This window comes from Kogia breviceps, chromosome 9 (assembly GCF_026419965.1).
Source record: "Kogia breviceps isolate mKogBre1 chromosome 9, mKogBre1 haplotype 1, whole genome shotgun sequence".
Taxonomy (NCBI): Eukaryota; Metazoa; Chordata; class Mammalia; order Artiodactyla; family Physeteridae; genus Kogia; species Kogia breviceps.
The window spans coordinates 7,603,976-7,623,068 of record NC_081318.1 but is presented as its reverse complement, the minus strand read 5'-3'; positions in this window follow the sequence as shown (position 1 = coordinate 7,623,068).

The following is a 19,093-nucleotide window of genomic DNA, read 5'->3' as shown; positions in this document are numbered from 1 at the left end:
ACATCACTTTCATGTGTCAGTTTGGCAAAGATCAAAGAGTTTGGTAACACACTTTGTTACTAAGGCCATCAGGAAATAGGCCGTCTCCTACCTTTCTGGTGGAAAAGTAAATTGGTAATACCCCTATGGAGGGCAATTTAGTGGTATCTATCAAAATTTAAAATATATGTACATTTTATTCAAGAAATTCCATTTCTAAGAATTTATTTTATGAATATTCTCACATTAGTGTGAAATGATTAGGAATAAGGTTATATATTCCAGTACTGTTTGTCTTAGAATATTAAAATTTTATTAAAGATTTAATTAAAATAATAAAGTTTTTAAGTAATTTAATAAAATATTTTAAAAGACTTAAAAATTGAAGTATAGCTGATTTGCAATGTTGTGTTAATTTCTGCTATACAGGAAAGTGATTCTGTTATACATATATATATACATTATTTTTTATATTCTTTTCCATTATGGTTTATCACAGGATATTGAATATAGTTCCCTGTGCTCTACAGTAGGACCTTGCTGTTCATCCATTCTATATATAATAGTTTTCATCTCTAATCCCAAACTCCCAGTCCATCCCTTCACCACTCCCCCTCCCCATTGGCAACCACAAGTCTATTCTCTATATCTGTGAGTCTGTTTCATAGATAAGTTCATTTGTGTCATAGTTTCGGTTCCATGTATAAGTGATATCATATGGTATTTGTCTTACTCTTTCTGACTTGCTTCACTTAGTATGATAATTTCTAGGTCCATCCGTGTTGCTGCAGATGGCATTATTTTATTCTTTTTTATGGCCGCGTAGTATTCCACCGTATATATGTACCACATCTTCTTTCTCCATTCATCTGTTGATGGACATTTAGGTTGCTTCCATGTCTTGGCTATTGTGAATAGTGCTGCAGTGAACACAGGGGTGCATGTACCATTTTGAGTTATAGTTTTGTCTGGATGTATGACCAGGAGTGAAATTGCTGGATCATATGGCAACTCTATTTTTAGTTTTTTGAGGAGCCCCCATACTATTTTCCAAAGTGGCTGCACCAACTTACACTAATAAAATATTTTGAAAGACTTTTTTTTTACCTTATTGTGGTAAGAACACTTGACATGAGATCTACCCAAATAACAAATTTTTAAGTGCACAATACATTACTGTTGAGTATAGGAAGACACTGTGTTTTAAATAACAGGTGAAATAAATCCTTAGAAAGACTCAGGAAAAAGAATGAAGAGTCAAACCTCCAAATTTGGTGATTTTGTAACTCTGGCCCTGCATCTGGGTCTGCACATTTTTTAAATGCATCCCTGGAAAAAGCCTGGGGGTTATCTGCATTGAGACGCTCCATCTCCAAAACCTGCATCCTTTGAAAAACAAGCTCGCTCTGGTGCATGCACAGCTCTCTGGTTTTTACTACTCCTGTGGAGCTGTTGGTTTACTGACAGATGGTGTAGCAGTGAACATACAGCCACATGGGAAAGAAGTAAAATCAATGAAAAAGAAGAACAAAACTCTCTCTCCAAAGAGATTTCCTTTTTACACTAATAAATGTGATTCAGGATTTTTAAATAAAAACCACATAAAACAAAATATTTACAACAGGTGTGCTACATATGAGGGTTTTAGGAAAATAGCAAACCTGGCCATGGCTAGAATGAAAAACGTTTTAAAGGCTTTTTGTAGAAGCTGGTCTTCTCCATCTTCATAGCGATGAAGGAAAAAGACAACACATTTTTAACAGCTTTCGTCTTCCTAAATAGCTTTTTTTTTTGTATGCAATTAATTAGAAAGCTTTATTTAAATGGAAATTGAGTGGATCTGTGTGGAGAGGTAAATCGATACCCATCAGATTAAAGATAAGGAAAAGAAATGGAGTGACCTATATATTCAGAACATTTTAAAAGAATGATCGTTTGTCTTTTATGCTCAGTTCTAGAGACATTGGCTGGAAGTTGGCAAAATAACCACTGGGAAACTGTAAAACTGCCTGTCTGAAATCTGTTCTCTTTTGTGGTTATTTGGGCCAGGCCAACAGCCCTGCTACTCCCATCAGCAGGCTGTAAGCCACAAACCTGCACAGCCCATCACAGGCTGAGGGCACCACACATGCTCCAGCAGGTAACTTCTTCACCTGGTCTGGATCCAATGGGAGCACAGTTGTGGACTGATTGGGTGTGACAGTTCCTATAATGTTTCACCTAGAGACTGGAAAAAACATCTGGTATTTGAAAAGAGCCACTTTATTTTAAAAGTTGTGAACAAGCATGAAGAGGCTTTCATGTGTAGTTAGCTGATTTCATTTTGCAAAATGCATTCTCTGTAGGGTTCTTTTTAACAAACAACTATGGAAAATACCATTGTTACCAAACCAAACGTAGGCTGCTAACCTGCGTGCAGTAACGTAGGCTGCTAACCTGCGTGCAGTAAAGCCCATCTACTGACACTGGGTTGTCGTGAACAAAAGTGCAGCATTTATTGCAGGCACCAATACAAGGAGAACGGGTGGCTCATGCTCTAAAACCCCAAACTCCCTGATGGGTTTCAGCAAAACATTTTTAAAGGCCAGGTGAGGGAGGGCATTCCAGGGTATGTGATCAGCTCGTGCACAATTCTCTGATTGGTTGATGGTGAGGTAACAGGGGAGTGTCACAGGGGTTCACATTATCAATCCTTAGGCACCAGCAGGTCTGGGGGCCGTGGGCTCATGGTCATCAGGTAGTTAATTTCTCCTATTTGGTGGTGGTTTTAGCATCTGTAAAACAACTTGGGAAATGTGCATCAGATACTATTACCTAGGTACTTCAGAGAGGAGCTACAGCAGAAGATATAGTGTCTTCCGTATCTTCTATATAGAAGGTCTATAGAGAAGACCTTCCCAGTCTATCCTGGGAGGGCCCTATAGGGTCTGCTCGGTCATACCATGTTAATAAGAAGCTAGAAATGAGCTTTAATAGTTGTAAAATAGCCATTTTCCAAACATCTAAAGGCAGGGTTGCTATAATTCCTGAAAATATTTTTATCAAGTATTTGTTAAAATATTGTGGAGTCACACACCGAAAGAGCATATATAGTCAACAGAATGAAGCATGGAAGTACCGTTCAGCAGACGAGGTCTAAATTTTTCCAAACTGTAAAATTTTCCCGTCTTGGTACAGGAAGTTGGAAAAGAAACTAAAGATAAAGCAGAGTTTTACTTTAATTACTGACAGGGAACCAGGGTTTTATTTTTTTCTTACTTCTGGAATATTCCATTCTGTATTGGCAAAACATATTTCATAACAAAAGCAGAAACAGAAGAGACCTACCACAAAAACAAGCCTACATTAAGTTCAAACGCTCCCCTCTGACTCACTAGGTGCCTGTTTGTTCCCTCCATAATGCAAGCTTTATTTCAGGTAAACCACTCAGCTCCATCACACTCCTTGCAGAAGGGCCGGGTTCCTTCCAGCTGTCGGTGTCAGGCAGGAGAAACAAGGCCAGAGGCAGGTTGAGCCGAGGTCAGGTCCTTGGAGATGCCAAAGCCTGGTACCGAGGAGCAGAAGTGGGGATGGGTGGAGGTCAGAACATGAGTCAATAGCCAGAGACACCAAGTTCAAACAAGGACAAGCCAAACCCAGCATCTTGGGGGCAAATCGAAGGACAAATCAAACAGGGATAGTTGACTAGGCAAGTTAAAGGAGACTAAGGAACATATACAATAGGGAAGGCTAGATCAGCACAGACATTTTGTTTAGTGTCGGGACCTCTTCTCTACAAGCAGGCTTCTGCCGGTCTTAAAGGAGCACATAATATTTTCTACCCGTCTGAAAATATTAGGGAAGGAAACAAAGGCAATGAATAGAAGATGGAGTCTTGGTTATGCACAGGCAGACACACCAGCACCACCACAATCCCCAAAAGGAAGATTTACAGATTTACGAGAAATACACAAGCTAAAGATTTATGAGAAATACACAAGCTAAAGGCAAGAGAAATACACAAGCTAAGTCACTGTTGTTAGAACAGTAAGTTACATACAAGCGGGCTGTAGATCCCTTGAAATACAAAGTAAGACAGATGTAATATTCATCCCATAATCTATTCGTTAAAATATTTATTGAGAACCTACAGCCAGGCACTAGGCTGAAAGCTGGGGATAAAAAGTTAAACAAAATACAGTCTGTGCTCCCAAGGAATTCAAGAAAGAGACAGACAAAGAAATAAGCAATTCCAATACAGTGTGATGGATACTTTGCAAGAGGAAAGTATGGAGTGTTAAAATAAGATAGAAGGACGATGGAAAGTTTCCAAAGGAGATGAAATCTAGACCGAGGACTGAAGGAGTGATGTGAGAGCATTTCTCTCCTTACTGAGTATTGTGTTTAATTACTCCCAGGCCCACAGAAAATTTAGAGACAACTCAAAAGAAGGCAAACAAATGAAGGCCCACAAAGTATGACCCATCTACAAGGAGTGACTGTCAAAAGTATGATTCTCAAAATGCTGAAAACACACATGTAGAGAGCTTATGTCGAAGTTTTATTGAGCTCATTCATGAAGGAACCATCAGAATGACAAAATGATTCCAAGGCGGAGTCAAGAAACGGATATACATGTAGTCTATTAAAGAAAACAAGACTAGAATAAAATTATCAAATTAGACACAAAACTCGGTACCTACAGGGCAATAAATGTCATCTTTTGGGTTATTTTCTCTGGTAAGCAGACATTGTTTGCATTGCTCTTAGACAAAAATTATTTTTAACTTATTCGTTTTTTTACATATTAACTTCTAATTTTTGTTGTAAAATGCCTGGGTCCTATTCATTAGTAAATAGCTAAATAAAGTTATATTTGCCTAGAGTCAGATAATCCTGAGATTGGTTTGTTAAGTGATGCTCTGGCATAAAAATAAAAATCACACAACCATGTTTTGGAGAACCTTTTTTTTTTGCAGTACGCGGGCCTCTCACTGTCGTGGCCTCTCCCGTTGCGGAGCACAGGCTCCGGACGCGCAGGCGCAGCGGCCATGGCTCACGGGCCCGGCAGCTCCGCGGCACGTGGGATCTTCCTGGACCGGGGCACGAACCCGTGTCCCCTGCATCGGCAGGCGGACTCTCAACCGCTGCGCCACCAGGGAAGCCCCGGAGAACCGTTTTTATAGTAACTCCCCCACGCAAAATTTTAGTCTCTGAAATTTGCCAAATAAGAAGATACCCCACAAGGAGAATTGTGACGGTCCTCCATCACCATGAATAATGAAACTAAAGTTCACAGTAAAATCGATTTTTTTTTAAACCTGGTCCTAAGGCATAAAGTCGATGACAACCTCCTACATTCCCAGCGCTCTTCTTACGTTTGTTTTCTCATTGAATCACTTCACCAGTCCCACGTGGTAGGTTTTACTATATTTAATATCTATAGTTGAGGAAACAAAGGAGCACAGAAATTAAATAACTTGCCCAAAGTATAAATTAGGAAAGCTCCTTGGGAGGGCATTTGGCAGTATCAATCCGAATTTTAAATATATGTGCATATCTTTTGACCCAGTTAATTCTCCTTTACAATCTCTCCTAAAGACATGTTTGCTATTCAGTATAGCAATGTTTATATTAGCAAAGAAGCATGAAAGAAGTAAGGGGAGGGAGGGAGAGAAGGGGAAAAGGAAAACAAATCTATGAGTCATCAAAGAGAAATGGTTAAATAAATTAGGAAATATCCATATTTGGGGATAGTAAGCAACCTTAAAAATGAATGGGATAAACCCATTCCTTTTTTTTTATTGAAGTACAGTTGATTTACAATATTGTGTTACTTTCAGGTGTACAACAAAGTGATTCTGTGTTTTATATATATATATATATATATATTTTTTTTTAAGATCTCTTTTTATTTATTTATTTATTTTTGGCTGTGTTGGGTCTTCGTTGCTGCGCACAGGCTTTCTCTAGTTGTGGCGAGCAGGGGCTACTCTTCGTTGCAGTGTGCGGGCTTCTCATTGCGGTGGCTTCTCTTGTTGAGGAGAACAGGCTCTAGGCACGTGGGCTTCAGTAGTTGTGGCTCACGGGCTTCAGTAGTTGTGGCGCACGGGCTCTAGAGCACAGGGTCAGTAGTTGTGGTGCATGGGCTTAGTTGCTCTGCAGCATGTGGGATCTTCCTGGACCAGGGCTTGAACCCGTGTCCCCTGCATTGGCAGGCGGATTCTTAACCACTGCACCACCAGGGAAACCCTATATATATTTTTTAAGATTCTTTTCCATTACAGGTTATTATAAGATACTGAATATAATTCCCTGTGCTATACAGTAAATCCTTGTTGCTTATTTATTTTATATATAGTGGTATGTATTTGTTAATCCCATACTCCTAATATATCCCTCTCCCACCTTTCTCTTTGGTAACCTTAAGTTTGCTTTCTATGTCTGTGTGTCTGTTTCTGTTTTGTAAACAAATTCATTTGTATTATTTTTTAGACTCCACATATAAGTGATATCGTATGATATTTGACTTTCTCTATCAGTCTTATTTCAGTTGGTATATTCGCTAGATCCATCCATGTTGCTGCAAATCACAGTATTTCATTCCTTTTATGGATGAGTAATATTCCATTGTATATATGTGCCTAGCTTCTTTATCCGTTCATCTGTTGATGGACACTTAGGTTGCTTCCATGTCTTGGTTATTGTAAATTGTGCTGCTGTGAACATTAGGGTGCAACGTATCTTTGTGAATTAGAGTTTTCATCTTCTGCAGATATATTCCCACAAGTGGGATTGCTGGATCATATGGTGACTTTATTTTTAGTTTTTTAAGGAACCTCTATACTGTTCTCCATAGTGGCTGCACCAATCTACATTCCCACCAAGAGTGTAGGAGGGTTCCCTTTTCTCCACACCCTCTCCAGCATTTGTTATTTGTAGACTTTTTGCTGTTGGCCATTCTGACCCATGTGAGGTGATACCTCATTGTAGTTTTGATTTGCATTTCTCTAATGATTTGAGATGTTGAGCATCTTCTCATGCTCCTGTTGGCCCTCTGTATGTCTTCTTCGGAGAAATGTCTATTTAAGTTTTCTGCCCATGTTTTTGATCGGGTTGTTTGGTTTTTTTGATATTGAGTTGTATGAGCTGTTTGTGTATTTTGGAACTTAATCCCTTGTTGGTCGCATCTTTGAAAATAGGTTGTCTTTTCATTTTGTTTATGGTGAGGTAACCCCATTCTTACCTCCAATATGTATTATTCAGTGAAAAAAGCAATTTGCAGAACAGTGCACTCATGTAAAGTAAAATGTGTTTATAAGAGGCTGGACAGGACCTACATCATACATGCTGATGGTGGTCACCTCTGACGGGGAGTAGAGTGGGGGAAGTGGGGGAAGATACCAGTGGGAAGAGGGAGATTTTTCCATTTCATTCTACACTTATACATTCCTAGAATCCTTTATAATGGAGATTGATTAGTTACACATTTTCAAAACAATAATAAATGGTCAGGGTTCAAGAAGGATAATTTGCTGGAGTTTTTTACAATTTGAACTCAGGTTGGCTGACTTCAAAGCTGTAGGCTTTGTCAATTATTATTCATTCAGCTGATCACCTATGACTGCATCTACTCAGGGATGTTATTGAGGACTTGTCCACCACGTCAGTCAGGGAGAAAATTCCTTTAGAGTAAGGGTTGGGACCTGCTTTCCTTCTCCCAAGATACTGGTGTCATTTGTTTTCTTCCAGAACAGTGAGAATTCTGTAACAGAACATGACTGCTTTTTATGTGATCACCAAGGAACTCAGCATCAAATCCAGCACCTAAATCCCATATTCTACCTTCGAGGTGGACACTCAGTTTCAGGCACAGATTAGAAGTTAGTAAAATTGGGATACAGATCCGCATCAAAATGTGGCCGCTGAGTCCGACTCCCCAGCCCAGGGTACATCTCCTTCAGCTGTCTCAGGAAAAAGTCAGAATTCATCCTAACAGGTGGATTATCAAACTTTAGTGTGCCTCAGCATCACCTGGGGTTACTCATTAAAAATACAGATTCCCGGGCTTCCCTGGTGGCGCAGCGGTTGAGAGTCCGCCTGCCGAGGCAGGAGACGCGGGTTCGTGCCCCGGTCCGGGAAGACCCCACGTGCCGCGGAGCGGCTGGGCCCGTGAGCCGTGGCCGCTGCGCCTGCGTGTCCGGAGCCTGTGCTCCGCAACGGGAGAGGCCACAGCGGTGAGAAGCCCGCGTACCGCAAAAAAAAAAAAAAAAAAAACAGATTCCCAAACCTCATTTTTACAAAAAGACTTATATACAGAGATGTTCATAATAACCCCCAAAATGGAAACAACCTAAATGTCCATCAACAGATGAACAAACAAACCAATGTATTTATAGAATGGAGTACTGCATTAAACAGGAATAATAAACAATAGAAAGGAGCAAACTGCAGATACTCCGGACAGCTTTGTCACTAAGCCAACTCTTATGTGAAGGTCAAGGAACCAGTGTAAGTGCTGCATATGCATGGGCCCCACCCACCAAGGCTGAGTTAGCTACTGCCACGGCTGGATGTCCAAACTGCCAGCCCCAGTGTGGCACTAGCCTTTGGAGAGACCAACCACTTAGGGGACCCCTTCCAACCTGGGAAAGACAGAAATTCGTCTTGCCTGGGATCACACGTGTGGATGTTCCTCTCCAGCCCTCAGTGCCTCAGGGTAGCACTACTGTTCAAGGATATAGAGGGTCTGATACACTGAAATAAAATACCTCCTCACAGAATGGAACCAAGGAACCCACTTTACAGTAAAGGAGAGGAAAATGACCATGAGATCCAGTGAGACCGTCACACCACCAAGAAGCCACTGGCCTAGTGAAGCAGTGGAACGGCCTCTTAGAGATGGGGCCGGGGCGCCAGCCTGCATGTTGTGTTACATGCCCTAAATCAACAGCCATTATAACGTTGCTGTGTTCTCAATAGGTAGAACACACGGTTCTAGGAACTAAGGGGGTATGTGTGTGGCGCTCAGATGACTGACTGGGACGTGTCTTCATTCTCCGTGTTGGGTTTTAAAGGTTCAGACAAGTACAGTTGACACAGCCTGGGAAGAGCAGGGTAACCAGAGACTTGCATTTTTCTGGGATGAGGGTCAGAGTCACTTAACTGGACCTACAACGGCAGAGTGCCAACCCAGTGGGGAGAGAAATCTAGCGCGGATAGAGGAGGAGAGACGACGAGCGTCAGCTACAGCCTTGAGATCATCTGTAACATCAGGGGCTGTAGCTCAGCCTTCTGTCTCTTCCCTTATAAGCTCCTCAGGAAGCAAACCCAACCAGAATTCTAGAAGAGCTGTCCCCAGAAAGGACAGACGTGCTATAAGAAGTAAATGGAGCTGGACGGCTCAAGGGGTGGACCGGAATGGGTTCTGTGGCCTTCACTCAGTTCCCCCTTCAGAACCAGTGCTGCTGGAAAGACCAGCTGCTGAAGGCTTACAGCTGTGTCCTTCACTGGGCCTCGCTCTCAGCCACAGGCGGCCCTCTCTTCCTGGGTTGCAGCCCGTGTCAGCAACGTGACCGACTCATAGCCGTCAGTCTTTTAAAAACTGAAAACTTCTCTTTAAAAAAAATAATAATAATGAATTAAAGGAGCCCCTTTTCAAATCGATTTCTGGATAGACATTCTCGGGGTTTAGCAAGGAAGTGGGCTAACTAAGGATGGTGGAGTGTAGCAGGGGAAGTGGTTATCTCTGAACCCAAGCTTGACTTGAAAGGCCACGGGGGCAGGTGTTTCCAGCTTTTTTAGATTCTCTCAATCCACCTGTGCAGCTGCACACCCTCCACCCCAGTGCGGGAGCCTTGCTAGTTTGGGTTCTCAAAACAAGACGCTCTGCCCTCTTCCCCTTCCTCCCCTCATACCCAGATCCTGGCTCTGCGGGGTTTTGATCCTGACCCCATCTATCTGATCTTCCTCCTTATCTTAAATCTTACAATTTCTTCAGTCTGCAAAGTTAGAATCTCTGTTTGCTTGCTCTGTCTTCTGAAGGCTTTCTTCTGAGGAGTTAAATGTCACGTGGCTCCTAGGTATACCTGGCGTGAGGAGTCCACCCTCTCTTTGGTTTTAGATGACAAGGATAAGGGTAGGGCATAGCTTCCAGCTGTGGCTGGGCCTCTTTTCAAAGCACATGTGTGGTCCAGGTCCCACATGTGCCTGCCCCTGGGTCTTAAAGTCAACAGTGCCCTTTACCGTGTCTGAAGAGGAGGACCCACTGCATTAGAACTGTTTAAATGCCTTTTTTTCTTTTTTCTGTAAATGACTCTTAAGATTCAATCTACTGGCATAACATAGGAAACTGAAGAGCCACAACCTCAGAGAGATAATTATTTAAAAGCTAGAGCTCATGCCATCTCTAGTGTATGTTATGATTCCCTTATCTTTGAGTGAAGTAACTTAATTAGTAACTCAATGAGCTTAATTGGTGTATTAGAAACAAAAAAATAATCAGTAATATGATTGCTTAGAGCTTGAATTGAAAGCCTGGCTCTGCTCCTTTGAGCTATAATTAATTTGTGTTTGTTGTGAAATATGAGTACGTTTTGAGTGCATCAAAATACATGAGGGATCTGAAGGTGCGTAACTGCACTTGTAGTCAGGTGTGCCAGGGGGTGCTATGGCCCAAGATTTACATTTTACTCTTAAATCTTCTGGTTTGGGGTAAAGCAGTTTTACATCAGATTAGCCCAGAAAGTTTTTGTTGGTTTTTTTCCAAACATAAAATGTTGTCTTTTAAGGGCTTTCTCTTTTCTTTGCACACATCCCATTTTTTTTCTATCTTCTAGTCACGATTGTCCCATCTTTTCCCTCTCTTTCATTCTACATTATCTCTTTTATAAAAAATTAGGTTTATGTCCCTCTTATTTTAGTAGTTTGTCCCTTCATTTAACCTTTCTGTAAATCCAGTACCCAGGGCTGAAACTTTACCTCTTTGAAATAACATATATGCTAATTATATGCTAATTATCAACAGGCAGAGACTGCTCAAAAGAGAACACATGCTGAAAATGGTATCAGTCAACACGCCCAGGGAACGCAGCTTCTGACCCAAAAGTTGAAATATGTGTTCTGATAAGTATACGAGTATATTTGAGAGCAGCCAGATAAAGTTTTTGGAATTGAGACTGTACGATAAAATTCAGGTCGCACAGTCTGTATAGTATGAAGAGGATCTCAAATGACCAGCCTCATGTGCTCATAGAGGCTGACATGGTGTCGCCTCACTTCTTGGACCTGCATCTCCTCACTCTGGATTATATGATGAAAATGAGTGCATCACATCCACAACGCCTGTGTTAAATTGCAAATTTTACCTGGGCAAGAAAGGACCTCTTTTGGTTTCTTCATTGGTTCACTGGCATAACTTAGCCTACAACGCCATCTCAAAAGGTACACTGAGCTTCTCTGGCGCACGGAACGTATATATATTAATGGGGGAACAGAGAAGATGGGGGCATCCAGCAGGAGAGGAAAAAGCTAAGCCAGGTGGGGTCTAACCCCAAAACCATGAGTAAGGAAAGAAACCTAACTACGGGATGCGACTGTCCTGGTCCCAGGGAACGCGTCACTGTTTTCCTGGCCAAGAAGCAGGAAAGAAGTTTATTTTTCTCTTTTTCCTTCTCCATCTCTACCCTAACATCCACATCTTCTCCCCTCCTTTTCTCTTGGCTCTCTGCCCTATTTGTGGCTTCGAAAAAGAGGTCATCGATTCACAGAACAGTAGATCGGGAAATGCGACTTCAGAGTCACCTCTTCCAACCCCTTGAATAAAGGATCGATGAGCCCGGAGCCCAGAAAGGTAGTGACTTGCTGTGCTAAGTAGTGGCAGGGGCGTATCTTGAATGTAGCCCAAGAATAAGGGCTTTTTCATCAACGTTATGCCGCCTCCCTCTGGAAGAATTTTTAGGACAATGAAAAAATGGTAATGAAATACTCTACCCTATCAGGAGAGACAAGAGGCGAGAGAACAAGAGGAGAGAGACAAGAGGTAGAAGAAGGTAATCAGGAGAATAGGAAGAAGGAAGTGGAGAAAAGGAGAGAAAATCAGATGGACAGAAGGGTAGAGATATGGGATGTGCTGAGCTATAGTGATTTCACCACCTAGTGGTAAACTAAACCATTTAAAATTATGCTGGGGATTCTATTCCTATTTACCCCAGAGAAATGAAAGCATGTCCATTAAAAAGACTTGCATAAGAATGTCCATAGCAGATTTATATATAATATTCAAAAGCTGCAAACAGACCAGATGTCCATTAATAGGAGAAGGAATAAACAAACTATGATAGAGGCATTCAATGGGATGCTGATATTCACATGAACAAGGATGAATCTTGCAGGTATTATACAGAGCAGAGGAAACTAGACCCCAAAGAATGTGTACTCTATGATTCCACTTATATGAAGCTCTAGAACAGACAAAACTAATCAATAGTGGAAAAAAATCAGCACAGTAATTGCCTGCCAGGGAGGGTGGGAAAATGACAGGGGTGGGGTTTAATAGGAAGAGGCATGAGAAACTTTTTGATGTGATATACTGCTCTGTGTGTTGCTAAGGGATTGGGTTACATGGGTGTATTTATTTGTCAAAACTCATGGAAAAATATACTTAAGCTCTGTGCATTCTATCTCAAGAGGGGAAAAAACATAATAAATACTAAAGTCTAGTTAATGATATGCAAGCTCAAGTGTTTAGGGGGAAGGGATATGGCAATTTACTTGGAAATGCATGAAAAAGTAAGATGGACTGATGGATGGAGAGACGAAAGATATGTGATAAAGCAAGTGTATAGCAAAATGTTCATTATGCAGTCTAACTCTTTTTTTTTTTTCTGCATTGGGTCTTCATTGCTGAATGCGGGCTTCCTCTAGCTGCGGCGAGTGGGGGCTACTCTTCATTGCGGTGCACGGGCTCCTCATTGCGGTGGCTTCTCTTGCTGTGGAGCATGGGCTATAGGCACACGGACTTCAGTAGTTCCAGCATACAGGCTCAGTAGTTGTGGCACGCGGGCCCTAGAGCACACGGGCTTCAGTAGTTGTGGCACATGGGCTCAGTAGTTGTGGCACACGGGCTCAATAGTTGCGGCTCGCGGGCTCTAGAACGCGGGTTCAGAAATTGTGACTCGTGGGATTAGTTGCTCCGCGTCATGTGGGATCTTCTCAGACCAGAGACTGAACCTGTATCACTGCACTGGCAGGCGGATTCTTAACCGCTGCACTACCACGGAAGACCCCATTGTGCAGTCTAGGTGATGGGTGTATGGGTGTTCACAGTAAAGTTCTTGCAACTTTTCTGTATGTCTGAAATTTTTCATTAAAAAATGGTGAGGAAGGGCTTCCCTGGTGGCGCAGTGGTTGAGAGTCCGCCTGCCGATGCAGGGGACGCGGGTTCGTGCCCCGGTCCAGGAAAATCCCACATGCCGCGGAGCGGCTGGGCCCGTGAGCCGTGGCCGCTGAGCCTGCGCGTCCGGGGCCTGCGCTCCGCAATGGGAGAGGCCACAACAGTGAGAGGCCCGTGTACCGCAAAAAAAAAAAAAAAAAAAAAAATGGTGAGGAAAACTCACTTAAAGACATAGTACATTAAAGAATAAAAACGATTAAAATGCTGCACATGAGGATTTTTAACTGGATTTTCCCTAAACACAGGTGTGTGCAGGGGCAGTGAAGAGAGAAACAATGTTCCTTGATAAGTATTTCCGGGAGAAGTTTTGAGCTAGTGAGCTAAACATTTTTTAACTTTCTCTCCAGCCTTTTGGCACTCCTTTCTTCCTGCCTATATTTTCTGTCTTTCTCATATTCCCCGCCACTCCTGGTCAGGTTTGTGACTGATACAACCTTATTATTTATCGTTTGTTACAACCCTGGGTCATTCACTTTTCAAGCAATCCAAGTGTCACCATCCAACTCTGCTCCAGCCAGATCCTGAGTCCTCAGAGCTGGTGTAAGAACAGGACCCACTGTGCAGATCTGCACCTGAGCTGGGCAGTGCTGGGTTCCAGTGGGCAGAATCATCTCACTGTGTGGAGCCCTGGGACATAGGATCTTCAGTGCTATGACCAAGACAAGCTGGTCACTCTGGCCCTGGCAGTTGCCAACTCACACTCACAAGAGTTCAAGTTTATTTTCTAAAACTATGATAGTGAATTCAATAGATTTTACATTCTACTTAGTACATAATTGTCTTTATTTGTAAATATCTGGTAATGTTTAAATCAAATTCCACAGATAAAATGCTCTGAAACACTGTGTCTCAACAAAAATTGGCTGAAAACCCACATATATTTATTATATAGTTCATGGGAACTACGTATGTATAAATGAAGCAAAAATCATTTGGGCTGACCTCCAGCCTGTGACCTTCACTGATGGGAGGTCCCAGGCACTCACCAGGATACCTCAGGGTGTGGACCAAGACACTCCCCTTGGATTGTTACACTGTCTTTCTGAATGTCTCCGATGAGAAAGGAACTGCACCTTTCCTTTGATTGGTATTTTTCTTTTTCACTGTGAATTAAGGTAGTGATACTGATCTGTACAAACCAAATACAAAAGCATTCTCTTGTCTTTACAAACTCAGATAGCTACCTACGTGTATTGTAAATACTTAATAGTCACCTGGATGACAAAATTCAGTGTAAGTAGATAATGGATCTTACCATTAAATTCCCATTTAAACCATAACCCTGCCATCTAAGGAAAAAGAATCACTAATTCCACAATAATATAGGGCAATTTTTCTGTAGATTATGGTAACAAGTATTGCTCATTTTAAAATATATGGTCTCCTGACTTTAAATAACAGAAGTGAAATAAATACTTTGAAGTAATTTGTAGGGGCTACTATACTTCCCAAGCCCGGATGACACAAATGTTTTTTTTCCAGTAGAAATTCCAGTAAAATTCTCATGTGTAGAGGATGTAAGGCAAGTCCCCAAATACTTGAATGTCTGGCATGCCCAAGACATTCCCCTGCCCTGACTCATTTTACACAGAACAATAGAGTCATGATGTAAATGAGAATCGCAAACACTTTGCTTGTAGTTCTCCTAAGGAACCTGCCACATCTGATTTCTCACTCATCACACCCTAAGCATGTGATATTCCTTTGTGCCCAAGTTTTGCACATGCTGTGCCCTCTGCCTAGAAAGCCTGTCCACCCTTAATCTGTTTTGCAAATCCTCAGTCATCCTTACAGAAAACATGAATGTCACCTCCTCTCTGAAGCCTACCCTGGCTCATACAAACAGAATTAGGTCATTCTCCTCTGTTCCTCTATACTTTCTTGATCATACTGCTATTATAACACGTACACAACACTGTAATTATTTGTTTATATCTCTCTCTACAGTAAACTCTGTGTCCACAAACATGTCCTATTTAATATTTTGTCCCCGATAATAATGTGGTACAAGGAACCACAGTTGGGAGATGGTTGGGAGACTGTAGGAACCAATGATACTATGATTCCACAATTATAAACTTTAAGAGCATGGGCACAGCTTATTCTTACTCATTTCTTACATCGTCTGAGGTAGAACTCATTTTCTTGCACATAGTAGGCAAAAAAAAAAAAAAAAAGAGTTGAAGGAAAGAGATGTCGTAGCATTAACTATGACTGCAAAATTGGCAAAATCTTTTTTTCAACTTCTCCTACACTATTTTAATCCAAATTATATAGTATTTTCACACCAAAAACAAAGAAAGGTCATCACTAAAAAATTTTCCAGATTTGTATAAAAGATAAGAGGAGACTAAACTCCAGACCACTGACAGCTTTAGAAGTCCCACACTCTGTCCCGTCATATTAGAGGTACACAGATTTTCAGGACCACAGAAGCCATTTTCCCACCAACATCTCTGGAGAATGTGAGCTGGAGGTAAAGGCTGTTTATTTATATCATCTCTTCTCCACATCTTGACCTCTTTTTTTTCTTTTTTTTTTTTTTTCCTATCCCCAAGGTGTAGAGCCAAGGTCATAAACTGGCAGTCCACCCACAAACCTGTTTTGCTCACATGGTATTTTTGTGTTTTTAAGTTAGCTGCCAGCATGAAAATTCACATTACCAGCCTCTCTTGGAAAATCCCATCTGGACGATTCTTTTTTTTTTTTTTTTTTAATTTTTTTTAACATCTTTATTGGAGTATAATTGCTTTACAATGGTGTGTTAGTTTCTGCTGTATAACAAAGTGAATCAGTTATACATATACATATGTTCCCATATCTCTTCCCTCTTGCATCTCCCTCCCTCCCACCCCTCTAGGTGGTCACAAAGCACAGAGGTGATCTCCCTGTGCTATGCGGCAGCTTCCCACTAGCTATCTAATTTACATTTGATAGTGTATATATGTCCCTGCCACTCTCTCACTTCGTCACAGCTTACCCTTCCCCCTCCCCATGTCCTCAAGTCTATTCTCTACGTCTGCATCGTTATTCCTGTCCTGCCCCTAGGTTCTTCTGGACGATTCTTGACCTCTCATTCCCACGTGGCAGTGATCAACTGTGCTGAGTAATAGGGGTCCCCATTAATGGGAACCTTCCAGAAGCATCAGAGCATGTGTCTCCTGGTGTAGAGGAAACCGCAGGCCAACACCATACAGCAAACCTAGGGTTGAATACCAACCCAGAGTCAAGGCTTTGCTTGGTCATCCTTGTTCCTCTCCCAGACCCCATGCAGAACTTGTACAAGCCATGGCCCTCCTGGGGCCCCAATTTCCTCATAAACCACCTGAGGGTACATCCCACTGGACTTTAAGATTATAACGGCTACTAAATTCCATTTTCCCTTAAGCTTATTTGAATTAGATTTTCTGTCACTCATCATCAGGAGTCCTCTTTTATGACCCATTCTCCCAGTGAACAGGTTAGAAAGATCTAAGACATCTTTAACTCTCCGTTTTCCTCTCTAACATTCGATTCATGACCAAACCTAGTGAATCCCATTTCCATAATAGTCACCATACCCCTCATCTCTTCATGCTCCAAGCTAATATCCTCATCTGCCTTTTGAAAGGCTATTGCAATAGCCTTCTAACTGGTGTCCCAGCCTGCAGACTCTACCCACTCCGCTCACTTATATACCACTGTTAGACCTATTTTCCTGCAGAATAAGTCTCATTATGTAATTTCCCTCTTTACAGTTTCCATGGGTACCCATTGCTTCCAAAATAAGAAACAAAAATCCTGTATTCGTTTGGTAGGGCTGCCATGACAAAGTACTACAGACTGAGTGGCTTAAACCAAAGAAATTTATTTTCTCACATTTCTGGAGCTTGGAAATACAAGATCAGAGTGCCTGCAGGGTCGGTTTCTTCTGTGGCCTCTTTTCTTGTCTTGTAAATGGCCATCTTCTCCCTGTATTTTGATATGGTCCTCTCTCTGTGGATGTCTGTGTCCTAATCTCCTCTTCTTACTTCCTGAGGTAAGATTGTATTGCTATAAATTTTCCTCTTAGAACTGCTTTTGCTGCTTCCCATAGGTTTTGGATCGTCATTTTTCTTTTTCATTTGTCTCTAGGTATTTTTTTGATTTCCTCAGTGATCCATTGGTTGTTTAGTAACATATGTTTAGCCTCCACATGTTTGTGTTTTTTTCTTGTAGTTGATTTCTAATGTCAGTGTTGTGGTCAGAAAAGACGCTTGATATGAATTGAATTTTCTTAAATTTACCGAGGCTTCCTTTGTGGTCCAGCATGTGATCTATCCTGGAGAATGTTCCATGTGCACTTGAAAAGAATGTGTATTCTGCTGCTTTCAGATGGAATACTCTATAAATATCAATTAAGGCCATCTGGTCTAATGTGTCATTTAAGACCTGTGTTTCCTTACTGATTTTCTGTCTGGATGATCTGTCCATTGATGTAAGTGGGGTATTAAAGTTCCCCACTAGTATTATTGTTACTGGTGATTTCTCTTTTTATGGCTGTTAGCATTTGCCTTATATATTGAGGTGCTCCTCTTCTTACAAGGACACCAGTCATATTGGATTAGGGCCCACCCTAGTGACCTCATGTTAACTTAATTACCTCTTTAAAAATTCTATCCCCAAACACAGTCACATTCTGAGCTATTGAGAACTAGGTCTTCAATATATGGATTTTGGGGGGGACACAATTCAGCCCATAATAATTCCTCATTCAGATTTCTTTATATGGCTCCAGATCAACATTTTTAACACTATGAACCTTGTTTCCTACCCCTATTCAGGTACTAAGCTCTACAAAACTGTTCTTAGTCCCTGAGAGAGTCTCAAATTTCCTGTCTCTGGGCCATTGCTCATTCTACCCCACCTCTTATCTCTGTCCATCAGAACCCTTCCTGTCCTCCCAAGTCATGTACAACTGCCATCTCTTCTAAGTGTTCCTGTTTTCTGACAGGGAGGCGGTCTCTCACTCCTCTTGAGCAAGCACCAGTTGTTTAGTCCACATCCGTACATTCCTTTACCTCCCCCTTGTCTTAGGAGTACAGCTTCTCTCCCACTCATTAGGTCTGGCAAAGCTTCCAAGTAGAGAACCCCTGGCAACAGGTGTGGTCATGTGACCCAAGCTCAACCAATCAGATTCTACCTCCCATAGGATTTTCTCCCCAGTGGAAACACACAGACAGAAGGTAGTTGGAGCTGAGTCACTTGATCATGGCATACTCAATAGTTCTTGAGTTCCTCCTGTTGCATTCACCACTTCAACCCCAGTTCCTGTCATTCTCAAAGCATCTATTGAGCTCTTTTTTTCTATGCAGTGAGGTACCCAGAATCCTTCTAATAAAACCATTATTTTTCTCTCTTAAGTTAGCCAGTGTTCATTTCTTTCATGTTCAACCAAACATCCCTATTGATATAGTTGAATCCCTAGAGCACAAAGCTTATACATCTCATAATACACCCTATTTCTGCCTTGCATGATATAGCTTCCATGTTTTCCCCCACATTTCTTTCCCCTTTTCTCTTCTCCACATTCAAGCAGATAATCCATTCTGTGTTCATTGACTTAAAGGGATGTGAGAAAGCAGAAAAGGGAGAGAAAAAGAAGTTTCTCAGTGTAACAGAAATGGCTGACAGCAAAGACAAAAGGTTTGAAAGCAAACATTA